This window comes from Gorilla gorilla, chromosome 4 (assembly GCF_029281585.2).
Source record: "Gorilla gorilla gorilla isolate KB3781 chromosome 4, NHGRI_mGorGor1-v2.1_pri, whole genome shotgun sequence".
In the NCBI taxonomy this organism is placed as follows: Eukaryota; Metazoa; Chordata; class Mammalia; order Primates; family Hominidae; genus Gorilla; species Gorilla gorilla.
In genome coordinates this window covers 35,172,076-35,189,362 of record NC_073228.2, presented here as the reverse complement: position 1 = coordinate 35,189,362, position 17,287 = coordinate 35,172,076, and the positions used below count along the sequence as shown (strand labels likewise).

General features: G+C 44.4%; 1 non-coding gene across 1 annotated transcript; it reads left to right on the top strand.

Moving 5' to 3' along the window:
* Positions 1 to 484: 484 nt before the first annotated feature.
* Positions 485 to 591, top strand: LOC115934718 (U6 spliceosomal RNA). Its single transcript, XR_004070482.1, has one exon. It is a non-coding gene; the product is annotated as a U6 spliceosomal RNA (small nuclear RNA).
* Positions 592 to 17,287: the final 16,696 nt, after the last annotated feature.

The following is a 17,287-nucleotide window of genomic DNA, read 5'->3' as shown; positions in this document are numbered from 1 at the left end:
ACTGGAAAGCACTTAAACATCCTTGAAAGGACCAGCCTCTGTGAATAACACCTGTAATCTCAGAACTTTGGAGGCCAGAGTAGGGGAACTGCTTGAGCAGGAGTTCAAGACCAGCTAGACAATGTAACAAGACCCCATGTCTACAAAAAAAAATTTTTTTTCTAATTAGCTGGGCAGGGCTGGGTATGGAGGCTTACACCTGTAATCCCAGAATTGTGGGAGACCAAGGCAGGCGGATTGCTAGAGCTCAGGAGTTTGAGACCAGCCTAAGCAACATAATGAAACCCCATCTCTACCAAAAATACAAAAAATTAGCCAGGCGTGGTGGCACACACCTCTGGTCCCAGCTGCTCGGGAGGCTGATGTAGGAGGATCACTTGAGCCTGAGAGGCAGAGGTTGCAGCGAGCCGAGATTGCGCCACAGCACTCCATCCTGGGTGACAGACTGAGACCTCATCTCAAAAAAATACAAATTAGCTGGGTAGTGCTCACTACAGCAGCACATATACTAAAATTGGAACAATACAGAGAAGGTTAGCATGGCCCCTGAACAAGGATGACATGCAAATTCATGAAGTGTTCCATATTTTTACATATAAAAGCAAGCTGAATCCTGATCACCTTGAGTACATGTCATCAGGACCTCCTGAGGCTGTGTCCCGTGCCTATGCATGTCCTTAATCTTGGCAAAATAAACTTTCTAAATTGGAAAAAAAAAAAATTAGCTGAGTGTAGTGATGCACACCTGTAGTCCCAGCTACTCAGGAGACGGAGGTGGGAGGATCACTTTTGTCCAGGAGTTCCAGGCTACAGTGAGGTAGCATTGCACCACTGTACTCCTGCCTGGGTCAAAGAGCACGACACTGTCGCTCAAAAATAAATTTTAAAAATTACTGAGAAAATACAATGCACTGTGTTGGGTAAGCCATTGTGTATGGGTACCCACTGTGTATGGGTAAACACAATAACTACAAGAAGAATAATAGCAAAGGATTGAAAAATAACCCTGAGTAAAGATTCCCAGGAGCCAAGATTCAACCAACTGAATAAATCAAGGGAGGCAGTGCTAATGAGATGAAAACCTTGTGTTCTTTAGGAACTTTTACATTTTGGCCAACAATATCAAATATAACAAACACTTAATGTTTTGTTAACATAAAAACACCGTAAGCTCCTCCCTGCTGAGCAGCTGAAGTGTCAGTAACTCCCACTTTGGGGTACTGCTGAGGTGAAATTATTCATCTCATATTGTACTGCTTGAAGAAAATTCCTAAGTATCACTAAAACGTTTTTCAAGAGTTGCTGAAATACTAATAAGCAATTTTTTCAATTCAGAGGCTCCCAGCTGAGGAAAAAGAGCTCTTACAAAAGAATGAAATCTGTAACCCTTGTATGATTGGGTCTGGAGATGACTCAGGAGGCTCATTTCTGAGGGCTCACTTTATGTACAAGTGACCTGAGGTTCAGAATTTGACTAACATTTAGAGTCATCTGGTCATTTTAGGTAGGACATAGCCAAAACATTCTGATCATTTAGGTGGAAAAACCTTTATATATTTGTCATACAAGATGAACAATCCGGCTGGGCGTGGTGGCTCATACCTGTAATCCCAGCACTTTGGGAGGCCAAGGCGAGTGGATCACCTGAGGTTGTGAGTTTGAGACCAGCCTGGCCAATATGGTGAAACCCCGTCTCTACTAAAAATACAAAAAAATTAGCTGGGCATGGTGGCAGGTGCCTGTAATCCCAGCTACTTGGGAGGCTGAAGCAGGAGAAATCGCTTGAATTTGGGAGGCAGAGGTTTCAGTGAGCTGAGATCATGCCATTGCACTCCAAGCTGGGCAACAAGAGCAAAACTCCATCTCAAAAAAAAGAAAAAAAAAAAGATGAACGATCCATTATTATTGAGAGAAAGGTGCAAAGTGAATCTCATTATAAAGTGAATTGGTTAATGCTATGGTTTGCATGTATTCCCTTAAATTTCATGTATTTGAAACTTAATCCCCAAATTCACAAGTCGATTAGGGCCTTTGGGAGGTAATCAAGATTAAATAAGGTGGTCAGGGTGGGCCTCCCATTATCAGACTGGTGAAAGGAGCCATGACCTTCAATCTGATACTAAATCTTGACCATGATTTAGGTAATGGCAATGAACTCTGGACCAATAAAGCCCTCAGACAACTGGAGGGAGGGGGAGATAAGACAAATAAGAACCTATTATTTCTAAATAAGTGAGACATTATGTAAATGGGAACATATAAACAGAGCCGTATGGTCTGGAGTCAAGTAACATACATATTAGCAGGGCATATGATCATTTATAAAACAATTTTATATAAAGTATTCCCCATAGAAACCCAATGGAGGAGGCAGAGTAGATATAATTTTTCTAAATGAGTACATTGCGATTCAGAAAGGCTGATGACATGCCAGGGTTGCACAGAGCTAGGATACTGATCCAGTCTTGTGACTCCAAAATTTAGTGGAGTTTGTTGTTCCTTTATTTTTTTCCCCCACTAAGTTATGCCACCTTTTTCCTAGGTCAGGGGTTCCTAGCCTTTATTGTATCATAAGCCAACCTCTATAAGAAGTTGGCTATAGCTACAGACACTTCCTCCCTCCCTCCTACTCTAGCAGTTTGGCGCATACAGCAGAATTTTGCAGCCAAGTTCGAGGGCCTCCGAGACTCCAGTTAAGAACCTCTGAATCAAGGATACCAGTCCTAGCTGAGGTATCTCAGACATATTTAGTATAAACTGGCAATGAGCTTGTTCTGTCTGGTTATCTTCTGTCTCTGGCCATTTTCTATTCTGATTCATCCACAAGCCCACAGAGAAGTCAGTAACACACAGGTTCAGAAAAGCCAGTGGTGGAGAAATGTTTCCGGGAGAAAAAACAGTGGCACTAGGGTTGCGCCTCTAGGGAGGTGCCATTCGACATGTTCTGGGAACAACATGTTGGACAAGCTGGCAAGAAGAAAAGACTGATGCGTGGCCAGGCGCGGTTGCTCACGCCTGTAATCACAGCACTTTGGGAGGCCGAGGCGAGTGGATCACCTGAGGTCAGGAGTTCAAGACCAGCCTGGCCAACATGGTGAAACCCTGTCTCTACTAAAAATACAAAAAAATTAGCTGGGCGTGGTGGCGGGTGCCTGTTGTCCCAGCTACTTGGGAGGCTGAGACAGTAGAATTGCTTGAACTCGGGAGGAGGAGGTTTCAGTGAGCCAAGATCATGCCATTGCACTCCAGCCTGGGCAACAAGAGCAAAACTCCATCTCAAAAAAAAAAAACAGATGAACAATCCAGTATTATTGAGAGAAAGGTGTAAAGTGAATCCCATTATCCGCCAGTTGGGGGTGACATGAATGCCATAGCTATTCTTTGTCATATCTGCATTTGCACATTGCCACGTTGAATGGTTATGCTTTAAAATTGGAGAGTTGGAACCAAAAACAGGTCACTGTACTTGATAAAGTAACTCATGTATGTAATCAACAACTAAAGATGACTGTTTCCTCTTCAAATATGCCCCCAGTATTTATCCAATAAACAAAACTAGTTATTTTCTATAGTGGTACTATAGAGTCATTCCATTTGCTTCTAGAGTTTCCAGTGAACCAATGCCTAATTTCAGTGAGCTCTCTATGATATAGTTAAGGGTACTATGGTCATGTTCTGGTGTTATATCTGCATCATTATATAGAGTAGTTCAGTCTCCATAATCTATATCAAACCAAAGACTTTGATTACAGAGGGAGTCTGGACCACTGCTGAAATTAGTCCCAGTTTTTCTTTTCTCTCTCTCTTTTTTTTTTTTTTTTTTTTTTTGGGACAGAGTCTCAATCTGTTGCCCAGGCTGGAGTTAAGTGGAACAAACATGGCTCACTGCAGGCTCTCCCTCCAGGGCTTAAGTGATCCTCCCACCGCAGCCTCCCAAGTAGCTGGGACTACAGGCATGCATCACCATGCCTGGCTAATTTTTGTATTTTTAGTAGAGACAGGGTTTCACCATTTTGCCCAGGCTGGTCTTGAACTCCTGGGCTCAAGCAATCTGCCTGCCTTGGCCTCCCAAAGTGTTGGGATTACAGACATGAGCCAGAGCACCCAGCCCCATTGACGGATTTTTCTCTAGGCATAGAGAAAAATTACCAGTGATAAAATCAGTAGTAGTTATAGGCCATTCCTTTGCTTCTGTTGCTTCTTCCCAGTGCTATTTGTTGATCTGACCTACCTACCAAGGGAAGGATACTAAATCCTTTCATGAACGCAGTTTCCTGAATTACTCACTCAAGCATGTGTAGGAGCAGGTTCTAATATTAGTTGTGATTCTTCCCATTCATCTAGATAACTACATATCTAGCAATGCATTGGTTAATGCTATGGTTTGCATGTATTCCCTTAAATTTCATGTAGTTGAAACTTAATCCCCAAATTCACAAGTTGATTAGAGATACGGCCTTTGGGAGATAATCAGGATTAAATAAGGTGGTCAGGGTGGGCCTCCCATTATCAGACTGGTGAAAGGAGCCATGACTTTCAATCTGATACTAAATCTTGACCATGATTTAGGTAATGGCAATGGACTCTGGGCCAATGAAACCCTCAGACAACTGGAGGGAGGGGGAGAAAAGACAAGTAAGAACCTATTATTTCTAAACAAGTGAGACATTATGTAAATGGGAACACATAAACAGAGCCGTATGGTCTGGAGTCAAGTAACATACATATTAGCAGGGCATATGATCATTTATAAAATAATTTTATATAAAGTATTCCTCATAGAAACCCAATTGAGGAGGCAGAGTAGATATAATTTTTCTAAATGAGTACATTGCGATTCAGAAAGGCTGATGACATGCCAGGGTTGCACAGAGCTAGGATACTGATCCAGTCTTGTGACTCCAAAATTTAGTGGAGTTTGTTGCTCCTTTATTTTTTCTCCCACTAAGTTATGCCATCTTTTTCCTAGGTCAGGGGTTCCTAGCCTTTATTGTATCATAAGCCAACCTCTATAAGAAGTTGGCTATAGCTACAGACACTTCCTCTCTCCCTCTGACCCTAGCAGTTTGGCGCATACAGCAGAATTTTGCAGCCAACTTCAAGGGCCTCTGAGACTCCAGTTAAGAACCTCTGAACCAAGGATACCAGTCCTAGCTGAGGTATCTCAGACATATTTAGTATAAACTGGCAATGAGCTTGTTCTGTCTGGTTATCTTCTGTCTCTGGCCATTTTCTATTCTGATTCATCCACAAGCCCACAGATAAGTCAGTAACACACAGGTTCAGAAAAGCTAGTGGTGGAGAATGCTCGCTTTGGCGGCACATATACAGAAAAGTTAGTGGTGGAGAAACGTTTCTTGGAGAAAAAAAAGTGGCATTTAGGCTGTACCTCTAAAGAGATGCCATTCTGACATGTTCTGGGAACAACATGTTGGCAAGCTGGCAAGAAGAAAAGACTGATGCGTGGCCAGGTGCAGTTGCTCATGCCTGTAATCCTAGCACTTTGGGAGGCTGAAGTGGGCTGATCACCTGAGGTCAGGAGTTTGAGACTAGCCTGGCCAACATGACAAAACCCTGTCTCTATTAAAAACACAAAAATTAGCCGGGTATAGTGGCGGACATCTGCAGTCCCAGCTACTCAGGAGGCTGAGGCAGGAGAATCCCTTGAACCCGGGAGGCGGACGTTGCAGTGAGCTGAGATCGCACCATTGCATTCCAGCCTGGGTGACAAGAGCAAAACTCTCAAAAAAAAAAAAAAAAAAAAAAAGAACCTAAAGCATGCCATAAATCTGTGAACTATGAACTTTAGGGTGCCATGTACAAAAATGGCATTTTAAGATTATTCTGGGAGCAGTGTGGAAGATGAGTTGTAAGGGGGAAGGATTAGAAACAGGAAAGTTATTCGATAGAAGTAGAGGCAGAAATGAGAACATTCATGGAGGAAGAACTGACAGGCTAAGATGTAGGATACCTAGAGGAAAGGGGTAAGGGATCTCTCAAGATTTTCAGCCTTGGAAGAACGAATGTGTTCAATAACTATTTATTGTGTACACTCTGTTGATGATAGAAGTGTGGAGGTGCAGGGTGTCAAGGCCAAAGCCAAGTTCTGAGTCAACCAGTCAAGTTGCAAGGAGCTACTTTAAGATTTAGAGAGTTTATTACTTATGTAGACAGCAAAAAGAATAAATGTGCCAGCTTCCTGTGATCTTTGTCCTACATACCACGAAGTGTATGACACCAAATCAAAGACCCACATGACTGCAGTGTGAGTTGTGGGATACCCCGTTGCCGAAGTGCTAATCCTAGAAGCTCTATTCTGAGGAAGCCGGGACAGAAAGCCTCCACGTCACCAGAACCCCCAAGATATGAGAAACTGTCTCATGACAGCTTCCCAGGAGAGAAAAGGAGGCGAACAGAAGATCTCCTCACAATGGCTATGTACACAGGCCTCCCAGCCTCCCACATCCAGGAAGACCATGAGGCGTTCTGCCAAGACTCTGCCTAAGTGGATACATGCAAGGTCACCATGATGCGGTGGTGGAGCTGTTCCCCAACACAGGGGAGAGCTGGTTTTGAGGAACAAGAAATAAACATGGTTTTAAATACATAGACTGTAAAGTTACAGTCAGACATTCACATGGAATTGACCGGGGCTTTTGTTTTCATCAACTTTGTCTTGGCTGTTACACAGCAGTGGATAACCAGAGCACAGCTGTTGATTGATCACCCAACACCCACTTCCCTTCTCTATCCCTGCAGCAGACTGCCACCTCGGTCCAAATGACAGCCAAGTACTCAGAGAAGGTGACCCACCCCAACTCAGGAGTAACCAACATGCGAATCCCATTCTCTTTGCAGTTGGAGGTGGACGTGCAAGTTAACTCTAGCCAATGAGATGTGAGGGGGAGATCTGCAGGGTGCCTCCAGGAAAGGCTTCCTGGCTCTTAAAAAGACAGAGACAATGTCATGACTGGGTGCAATGCCTGCAGCATTGCAGCCATCTTCTGACCACGAGGGACTCAATGCTGAGGACAAAGCCAACAGGCCAAGAAAGGTGGTGTAGAAAGAAGGAAGGAGCCCTTGATGACAATGTTGAGACAACGTTGAGTCAACCAACCCCGCAGCTGCCCTAGCTGGGACTACTGGATATGTGAGATGAAATTTTTCTTTATCCATTTATTTATTTATTTATTTTGAGACATGGTTTTACTCTGTCACCCAGGTTGGAGAGCAGCGATCATAGCTCACTTCAGCCTTGAAGTCCTCGGCTCAAGTGATCCTCCCACCTCAGCCTCCCAAGTGACTGGGGCTACAGGAATGCTCCACCACACCTGGCCCTTATTTTTTTCAGTTGAGTTTTCTGCTCATTGCTACCAAAAGCAGCATCCTAACTGATACTTATGTAAAGTCCTGTACATTACCAGGAACATAGGAAGTTGAAATAAATGTCAGCTATTACATGATGATGATGAAGAAGATAGAAGAAGAAGAGGAAGAAGAAGAGGAAGAAGAAGAAGAGGAAGAGGAAGAGGAAGAAGAAGAGGAGGAAGAGGAAGAAGAAGAGGAGGAAGAGGAAGAAGAAGAAGAAGAGGAAGAAGAAGAAGAAGAAGAGGAAGAAGAAGAAGAAGAGGAAGAGGAAGAAGAAGAGGAGGAAGAGGAAGAAGAAGAGGAGGAAGAGGAAGAAGAAGAAGAAGAGGAAGAAGAAGAAGAAGAGGAAGAAGAAGAAGAAGAAGAGGAAGAGGAAGAAGAAGAGGAGGAAGAGGAAGAAGAAGAGGAGGAAGAGGAAGAAGAAGAAGAAGAGGAAGAAGAAGAAAAGCGGGTGGATTCTTGAAGGGCAAAATGCTAAGGTGAAAATAGCGGAGATCCTGGACCTTGGAGAACACTCACCTTTAGGGGAGACTGGACAGAGGATGAAATGACAAATAATCAGTAAAGGAAAGGGAAATGAAGTTTAATGCAAGCAAAGGGAATGAGAATAATACACAAGGAATACTAGTTCCATCACGTGCAATGCCACAGAGAGGACTCTTTCCCTTCCTCCCTTTGGGGGAGACCTCAAGGGGAACCAAATTTGATTCACAAAGGCTCACCTTTATGTACCAGTGGATGTCTTTTTTTTTTTTTTTTTTTTTTTGAGATGGAGTCTCGCTCTGTCACCCAGGCTGGAGTGCGGTGGAGCGATCTCGGCTCACTGCAACTTCCGCCTCCTGGGTTGAAGCGATTCTCCTGCCTCAGCCTCCCGAGTAGCTTGGATTACAGGTGCATGCCACCACTCCCGGCTACATTTTGTATTTTTAGTAGAGACCAGGTTTCACCATGTTGGCCAGGGTGGTCTTGAACTCCTGACCTCAAGTGATCTGCCCTCCTCGGCCTCCCAAAATGCTGGGATTACAGGCATGAGCCACCACACCCGGCACCAGTTGATGTCTTTTAAGGTGTCTTTCTAGGCCAGTGATTCTCAAAGTGCAGTTCCCAGACCACCAGCCTCAACAATACCTGAGAACTTGCTAGAAATGTGAATTTGTGAATTTTCAAGCTCCACCTTAAACCTGTTGAATCAGAAACTCTGGGAGTGGAGCTTGAGAATCTGGGGTTTTTTTAGTTACTTAATATATATATGGAGAGAGAGAGTGAGAGTGAGGCTGGTGGCCAGGCGCGGTGGCTCATGCCTGTAATCCCAGCACTTTGGGAGGGCAAGGCGGGCGGATCACGAGGTCAGGAGATCGAGACCATCCTGGCTAACACAGTGAAACCCCGTCTCTACTAAAAATACAAAAAATTAGCCGGGCGTGGTGGTGGGCATCTGTAGTCCCAGCTACTGGGGAGGCTGAGGCAGGAGAATGGCATGAACCCGGGAGGCGGAGCTTGCAGTGAGCGGAGATGGCGCCACTGCACTCCAGCCTGGGTGACAGAGTGAGACTCAATCTCAAAAAAAAGGAAAAAAGAAAAAAGAGAGTGAGGCTGGAATGCAGCTCACTGCAGACTCAACCTCCTGGTGCCAGACTAAATTTCTGTTCTTGTTGCTGAAACAAGGTCTCCCTCTGTTGCCCAGGCTGGAGTGCAGTGGTGCGATTTCAGCTCACTACAGACTCGACCTCCCAGGCTCAAGCAACTCTCCCACCACGGTGGTGGCATGGGACTACAGATGCACATCACCACACCGGCTGATTTTTGTATTTTTTTTAGACACAGGATCTCGCCATGTTGCCCAGGCTGGTCTCAAACTGTTGAGCTCAAGTTATCCACCCACCTCAGTCTCCCAAATTGCTGAGATTACAGGCGTGAGCCACCATGCCTGGCCTATTTTTTCTTTAGGACTCTGGGAACGGTTATATTTAGCGTGTGTGTGTGTGTGTGTGTGTATGTGTGTGTGTGTTTGGAGACAGAGTCTCGCTCTGTTGCCCGGGCTGGAGTGCAGTGGTACAGTCAAAGCTCACTGCAACCTCCACCTCCTGGGTTCAAGCAATTCTCATGTCTCGGCCTCCCGAGTAGCTAGGATTACAAGCGCCCACTACCATGCCCAGCTAATTTTTGTGTTTTTAGTAGAGACGGGGTTTCACCATTTGGACAGGCTGGTCTTGAATTCCTGGCCTCATGTGATCCACCCACTTGAGCCTCCCAAAGAGCTGGGATTCTAGGCATGAGCCACCATGCCCAACCTAGCATCGGGTTTTTAATTTTACTTTTTCTCCTCTGTTATAAATTCCTCTGGCTGACCCCAGACATACAGCACATCTCTCATGCACGCTGGGCTTGTGTTCACGATGCGCATTGACACATTAGACTAACATCTCTGGTGTGTCTCCTGTGTCCCAGGCATTGTTCTGAGTATTTAGGAAACAGCAACGAACAGAAGAGATGAAACTCCTGCACTCATGGAGCTCACTTTCTAATGGTAAGTGAAAGAGTAGGATGAAGGGAACTGTGCCCTTCCTTACATCACCCCACACTTAAAATAGAACCTAAAACCACACGCGGGGTTCTTCAAATACCAGGCACGCTGCTGCCCCAGGGCCTTCTCTCTCTCCTAGAGCTTTGCATGGTCTAACCCTCTCCCCACTTCATTCTGGACACTGAGCAAATGTTATCTCATCAGAGAGGGCTTTCCTGAATGCCTTAGCTAGACCAGCACACACATGTATCTATCATGCCATGCCCCTAACTGGCTTTGTTTTCTTTATGGCCCTTTTCCCTAGACTAATATGTTGTCTATTTCCTCTACTAGAATGTAGGCACCACGGAGGCAGGAATTTGGGTTTATTTTCTCACTGCTGTCTCCCCAATCTAGGGACAACGCCTGGCACCCAGTAGGCACTCAAGAAGTATTTACTGAATGAATCAGTCACCCCTTCACTGATGTCAGTTTGGCAACAGTAGTACTGACAGAGGGGATCATGGCTGGAGTTCCAGGCGGGGAACCACAGAGGCATACTTGAGGGGTAGGGGAAACGAAAAATTACCTGGAGGAGCAGCTGTCCTAAATATAGCAGCAGCAGATGACCCGTGACCAGGGAGGTCACTGTCCAACCACACCAGATTCTGCAAGTTGGCAGGGTCTTCATTGTATATATGAAATACATACAATTGTATATATGAAGTGTATATGAAATATATACAATTGTATATATGAAGTGTATATGAAATATATGCAATTGTATATATGAAATATATGCAATTGTATATATGAAATATATGCAATTGTATATGTGAAATATATGCAATTGTATATGTGAAATATATGCAATTGTATATGTGAAATATATGCAATTGTATATGTGAAATATGTGCAATTGTATATGTGAAATATATGCAATTGTATATGTGAAATATATGCAATTGTATATATGATGAAATATATGCTATTGTATATATGATGAAATATATGCAATTTCATATATATTTGTATATGTATATGTATTTGTATATGTATATGTATTTGTATATGTATATGTATTTGTATATGTATATGTGTATATATACATATGTATATGTATATATATTTATATATAATATATATATATAAAAGAGACAACTATGGAATAGAATTTCAGCATCTATGTTTTATTTTTATTTTTATTTTTATTTTTTTTTGAGACAGAGTTTCATTCTTTTGGCCAGGCTGGAGTGAAGTGGCACGATGTCAGCTCACTGCAACCTCCGCCCCCAGTTCAAGTGATTCTCCTGCCCCAGACTCCTGAGTAGCTGGGATTATAGGTGCCAACCACCACACCTGGCTAATTTTTGTATTTTTAGTAGAGACAGGGTTTTGCAATGTTGGCCAGGTTGGTCTTGAACTCCTGACCTCAGGTGATCCACCCGCCTCAGGTGATCCACCCGCCTCAGCCTTCCAAAGTGTTGAGATTACAGGCATGAGCTCCCACACCCAGCCTTGTTTTAACCTTCTTTTAGTCTCTGCCTTGCCATAAGGCCAGGAGTGGTGGCTTCTAGTACTCTCTCCTTTTCCCTGTCATAGAGACTACTGATTCCTAAAAGTGGACAGCAGTGCCCTGCTGAACCCAGTTACTGGTTGTCCTCCAGACAGGGGCCAGATGAAAAATCAATGTGTGCCATTGTTAGAATATGTTTTAAACAAATCTGACTTGAGGCATATTAAACAGTTGGACATAAAGGGGTAGTGTCTCATTATGAGCCATTAGGAATAGGCAAGAAAAAGCGAAACAGAAACTGCTCCACCTACCAGGTAGTGCTCCTGTTCATAGAACAAAGTGCTGCTCACAGAATAGTACAAAGTCATGCAACAACTGCATCCAGTACATAAATGCAGAAGCTTTTTAAATTTACACCTTGTATAATTTGTTAAGATTACATTGCTGGGCTGGGCAACATGGCTCGTGCCTATAATCTCAGCACTTTGGGAGGCTGAGGTGGGTGGATCACTTGAGTCCAAGAATTCAAGACAGCCTGGCCAACATGGTGAAACCATGTCTCTACCAAAAAATTACAAAAATTAGCTGGGTGTGGTGGCAGGCGCCTGTAGTCCCAGCTACTTGGGAGGCTGAGGCAGGAGAATCACTTGAACCCGGGAGGCAGAGGTTGCTGTGAGCCGAGATCGCACCACTGCACTCCAGCCTGGGCGACTCTGTCTCAAACAAACAAACAAACAAACAAAAAGATTACATTACTGGCATACATTTCTTTTCTTTTTAGAGATTGGGTCTCACGATGTTGCCCTGGGCTGGACTCAAACTTGTGGTCTCAAAGCAGTCCTCCCACCTCAGCCTCCAAGTAGTCGGAACCAGGCCTAGCTTTGCTGGCAACTAATGATAGTTTGTACTTCCTAAATCATTAGTAAATTTCAATTTCTATTTTTAAAAATAATTATCCAAAAAGGAAACACAGCACAAATTGCCTTCAGCCTTGTACAAATAAAGAGATAATCAGTGAGTAGTTTATAAAGTGAGAATGATAAGTTTCTGAGCTTTTTTTTAAAAAAAGGAAGTCATTTCTGTTAAAGAAGAATTGATTTAGTTGGGCACTTTAAGGACTTAGTTTCTGTGCTTTATACAGGTGACACTAACTCTGCGTTCCATTTCAAGGGTTGTGCATCTGGTGGTACCAGTAACATCAAAGGGTGATTAATAATCCAATATTATTAATGAATACATGGATATTGGTATTAGAGGTCAAATACTATCTTTGTCTGTGAATTTTTTTATGTAGAGAAGGGTGATGTAAAATTACAAACTGAGTGGTTTTTTTTTTCATATGAACATTCCCCTATCCTCAAGAGTAGGACAATAGTAAATTCACAGAACAATTGTAAATTAACATAGGGGCTGGCCAATCTGAAACCAGTATATTAAGTGTTCAAGGGGAATCAGGCTGGGCTCAGTGGCTCACGCCTGTAATCCCAGCACTTTGGGAGGCCGAGGCAGGTGGATCCCGAGGTCAGGAGATCGAGACCATCCTGGCCAACATGGTGAAACCCCGTCTCTACTAAAAATACAAAAATTAGCTGGGTGTGGTGGCGTGTGCCTGTAGTCCTAGCTACACGGGAGGCTGAGGCAGAAGAATCACTTGAACCCAGGAGGCAGAGGTTGCAGTGAGCCGAGATTGCGCTATTGCACTCCAGCCTGAGTGACAAGAGTGAGACTCTGACTCAAAAAAAAGAAAAAAAAAGTGTTCAAGGAGAATGAAGAGACTGAGGGAGTTGGGCAGATTTTATTTTTTCAAAGCTGGCCACAGCACTATTTGCCATCCTATGTTAACTTGCTAAAAAGCCCAATAGTTCTCACATTGTGTGCCCACAGAACACTGACTGACATTGCTTTTTAAGGGAATTAGCATTAATGTAGCACTTCCTATTTATTACTGTCTTTAAGCTGCCTAGACTATGATTATTATAACAACCACCACTAGCATTGAGCATTTACTGTGTCAACTGCTTACTGTGTCTCGTTTAGTTGTGTCATAACACTAAGATGTCATTACACTCATTCTGTTGGTGAGGAAATAGAGAAATACAGTAACTTGCCAAGGTCACAGAAATGGTGAAGCTGGGCTTTTCCTCACATACCACACTGCTTTGTCCCAATATTACAATGGTGATCTGTCTCCAATTCACAGGAAAATAATTTAAAATAGCCAATAGAATGCTCTTAAGTTGGAAACGTTCTTCTATCCATTTTTTTGACCTTTCGCATTTCTTTTTTTTTTTTTGACTCTGAGAGAGTATTTATCTATGCACCCTGGAAGCCAGCCTCTAAATTTAAATATCCAGCATGGGACCTTGGCCCTCCTGGCCGTGGGTGGGTGTAGGAATGGGTCCTGGAGCCCTTCCCTGAGAGTGGAACCCAGAGCCTGGAAGTGGGATGCCCCTGAGCCAGCAGCTGCCAATAGCCACAAAAGGGGAGAAGGAGATGGGAGCCAGGCACTCATCCCAATCCCAGAGACTCCAAGGGGAAGGGAAGATGCTTTGGGCCTCACAGCCAGGCTGAGGGTTGGCCAAGCTGGAGGTGCACATATGTGGAAGAAATGGAGGCCCAGTGCCATGGGCAGAGACTATACCCTAGGTGCCCGCCCCAGTGCCAGCCAACCCAAGACAGGAGAAAGGGGTTGGCAGTTTTGCGTCTGAGAGATACAAGTGGTGCCTGGCCCTCCTGTGAGGTGAGGCAGTATGGGGGAAGGCACAAGCACTGCAGTCTAAGGGCCTATGGAAGGGGGAGTCTCTGAGCCTTTTGCATGGGTGCATGCCCATCCGCCCCCCAGCTCTTCACAGGCTGATGTGGAAGGCATCCTGCAGCCACTGGTCACAGGCACTGTGCGTCCGGGGCACAGTGAGGAGTGGCGGGTCGGGGGGCAGGCTGGCATTGGGAGGCTCATCATCATCAGACAGGCCAGCATCAGGTGGGTAGGAGCTGTCTAAATGCAGGGAGGATAGCACGTCCTGGATGAGCTCATGACCTTTCACATTTCTAGAGAGCAAGTGCCAGCAGATGACAGAACGAATGAACAAGTAGCAGATATACATTCATGGAAAAGGTCAGAGCAGCTGGTTTTGCTTGATTCACTCATTTGATTGTGGGTGTGGATGTGCTGTGTGTGCTTTGGGGCAGGCAATGTGGCAGCTGCTCCTAGTTGTGAATATATTGCATGCCCATGACACTGTTTCCATGTTTGCTGAGTTGTTCTTTGTTTCTATGATGAAATTAAATATACCTTTTCATGGGACTACACAAAGATCATCAATCATTCTGTGGCAGCAGCTTTTCATGAATCCCCTAAAACTGTGCAAAGCTGCGTTCTGTGTATGTGTATGCATGTGTTGTTCTGGTGAGGGAGTTCTGAAGTCAATGCTATAGTTAGATTACCAAAGACGTCTGTGATTCCAGAAGGATTAAAAACCACTGACCATCTATCATTCTACCTATCTGCCATCTCTCCATCATGTTTATAACATCATCTATGCATGCATTTATCTATTTATCCACTAAGAGACGTATTTCTTTCCAGATGGTAGCATTTGAGATGATTTGTTTGTAATTTTCTGTCCTGCTTTACTCCTTCATAATGACCATTGTATTAGTCCGTTTTCACACTGCTATAAAGAGCTGCCCGAGAGTGGGTAATTAATAAACGAAAGAGGTTTAATTGACTCACAGTTCAGCATGGCTGGGGAGGCCTCAGGAAAGTTACAATTATGCCAGAAGTCAAAGGGAAAGCAAGGCATCTTTTTCACAAGGCAGCAGGAAGGAGAGGTGCTGAGCCAAGCAGGAAGAGCCCTTTACAAAACCATCAGATCTTGTGAAAACTCACTCACTATCGCGAGAACAGCATGGGGGAACCACTCCCATTATTTAGTTACCTCCACCTGCTCTCTCCCTTGACAAGCAGAGATTACGGGGATTACAATTCAAGATGAGATGTGGGTGGGGACACAAAGCCTACCCATATCAACCATGTATCATTCTTAGAAAAATAATGAAGTGATTAAGAGAAAAGGACAGCTGATCCGGGTGCCCCACCACGTGTCCAACTTATCTTTATACCTCCATTGATGGGAAACTCAACCAGCTCTCTAGGTGGCCTAGTCTGTCTGTTTACCTCAAAGTATTAACATTTCTTCCACATGCTGAATTCATGGCTAGGCAATGAACAAATCAATGAAGAAGGCTGGGCACGGTGGCTCACGCCTGTAATCTCAGCACTTTGGGAGGCCAAGGGGCAGATCACTTGAGGCCAGGAGTTCGAGACTAGCCTGACCAACATGGTGAAACCCCATCTCTATTAAAAATACAAAAAATAGCTGGGCGTGGTGGTACATGCCTGTAATCTCAGCTACTCAGGAGGCTGAGGTAGGAGAATCACTTGAGCCCAGGAGGCGGAGGTTGCAGTGAGCCAAAATCAGGCCACTGCACTCCAGCCTGGGTGATAGAGCTAGAGTCTCAGAAAATAAATAAATAACAAACAAATCGATGAAGCTCCAGGGGGCAGATAGAACAGAAGTGAGTCTTGGGGTGGGAGACAGGGAGAGGCATCTGTGGCTGGATCCCTAGAAGCCATCTGAGAACACCTGCCTGCTTTGCCATCCCAGATCAGGGACAGGGTGCCAAGGACAGCAAACAGGGCTCAGCACAGCCTGGGCATGCAAATGGCTTGTCTGTGGTTCACGGAACAAGCTCAGGAAGCTGGCAGGGAGGAAGGGGATATAGTGAGGCAGAAAGGAGAAGAACAAAGTTCAAATACACAAGGGAAGGGAGTAGGTGGGGCTCACCTAATGTCAGCAGCCCTTGGGTGCAGGAACTCTGTGGAGAATGTGACCCCGAGAAGGGAGTGGTGGCAATGCCAACATGCCTTGGTTAAGAGAAAAGGCCCTTTGGCTATAATGCTGTGTCCTAGTTCCCAAGGCAGCCCCCAACTGGATTTCCCTCAAAATGCAGGTGTGTATATGGGTATGTAGAGAAGGTAGAGTAATCACATGCACCATATTTTAAATGTCGACCTATTTTTACCTCAAAAATTTCATCTGGTCCTCATGGAACCTTTAATGCAGACAAAGTTAAGACTCAGAAAGGAGATGTGCCTGGAATAAGGACATACAGCTCAATAAGGCAGCAGAGGCATCAGCAAAAGGACCCATTTTGTGTGTGCATTTATTCCAAATTGCCCCCTTTAAAATAGGCTTTTTAAATGTATCATTTCCCCTTCACTCTTTGATTTGCTTTTTTAGAGTCTTCCTGTATTTTATGTATTGGAATTGATCTACAATAAAATACAGGTAGACTGCAACTCCAAGGTCAATAACGGTTGGAGATCCTTCGGTTATTCATGATGCTATGGCATTTCAAGACCGCCTGGGAACTGATGAGAAAACAGATGTAAAACCTATGAGCAAGTCCAAACTTAGCCCATGGGTCACCCCAGCAGACCACAAATAACTTAAAAACCACACACGCGTGCACACACACACACACACACACACACGCACTCCCAGCTTGCCTTTAGTAAGGAGTCACAAATTACCATCCTGAACTTTTTATTGGAAAAAAGTGTCCCCGGACAGTTGAAGAGTCATCTCTGAATAGAAAGACAAGTCTATCACTGGCATACTGAGTATTTTTATGGTTACAGTGACAGTGAGGAAGAAAAAACTACAAGAGGGGTTGGAGATGAGCGAGAACAAAACTTAGGACAGTAAACAAAGGGGACTTCACACAGGTGAGAAGAAACTTGGGAGGCTCCCATGAAGAGCAGTGTGTTTTGTTCCAACAGGCTGGTCGAGAAGGGCTAACTCAAGGTGTGCAGATCCCACCGCCTCTGTTCTGAC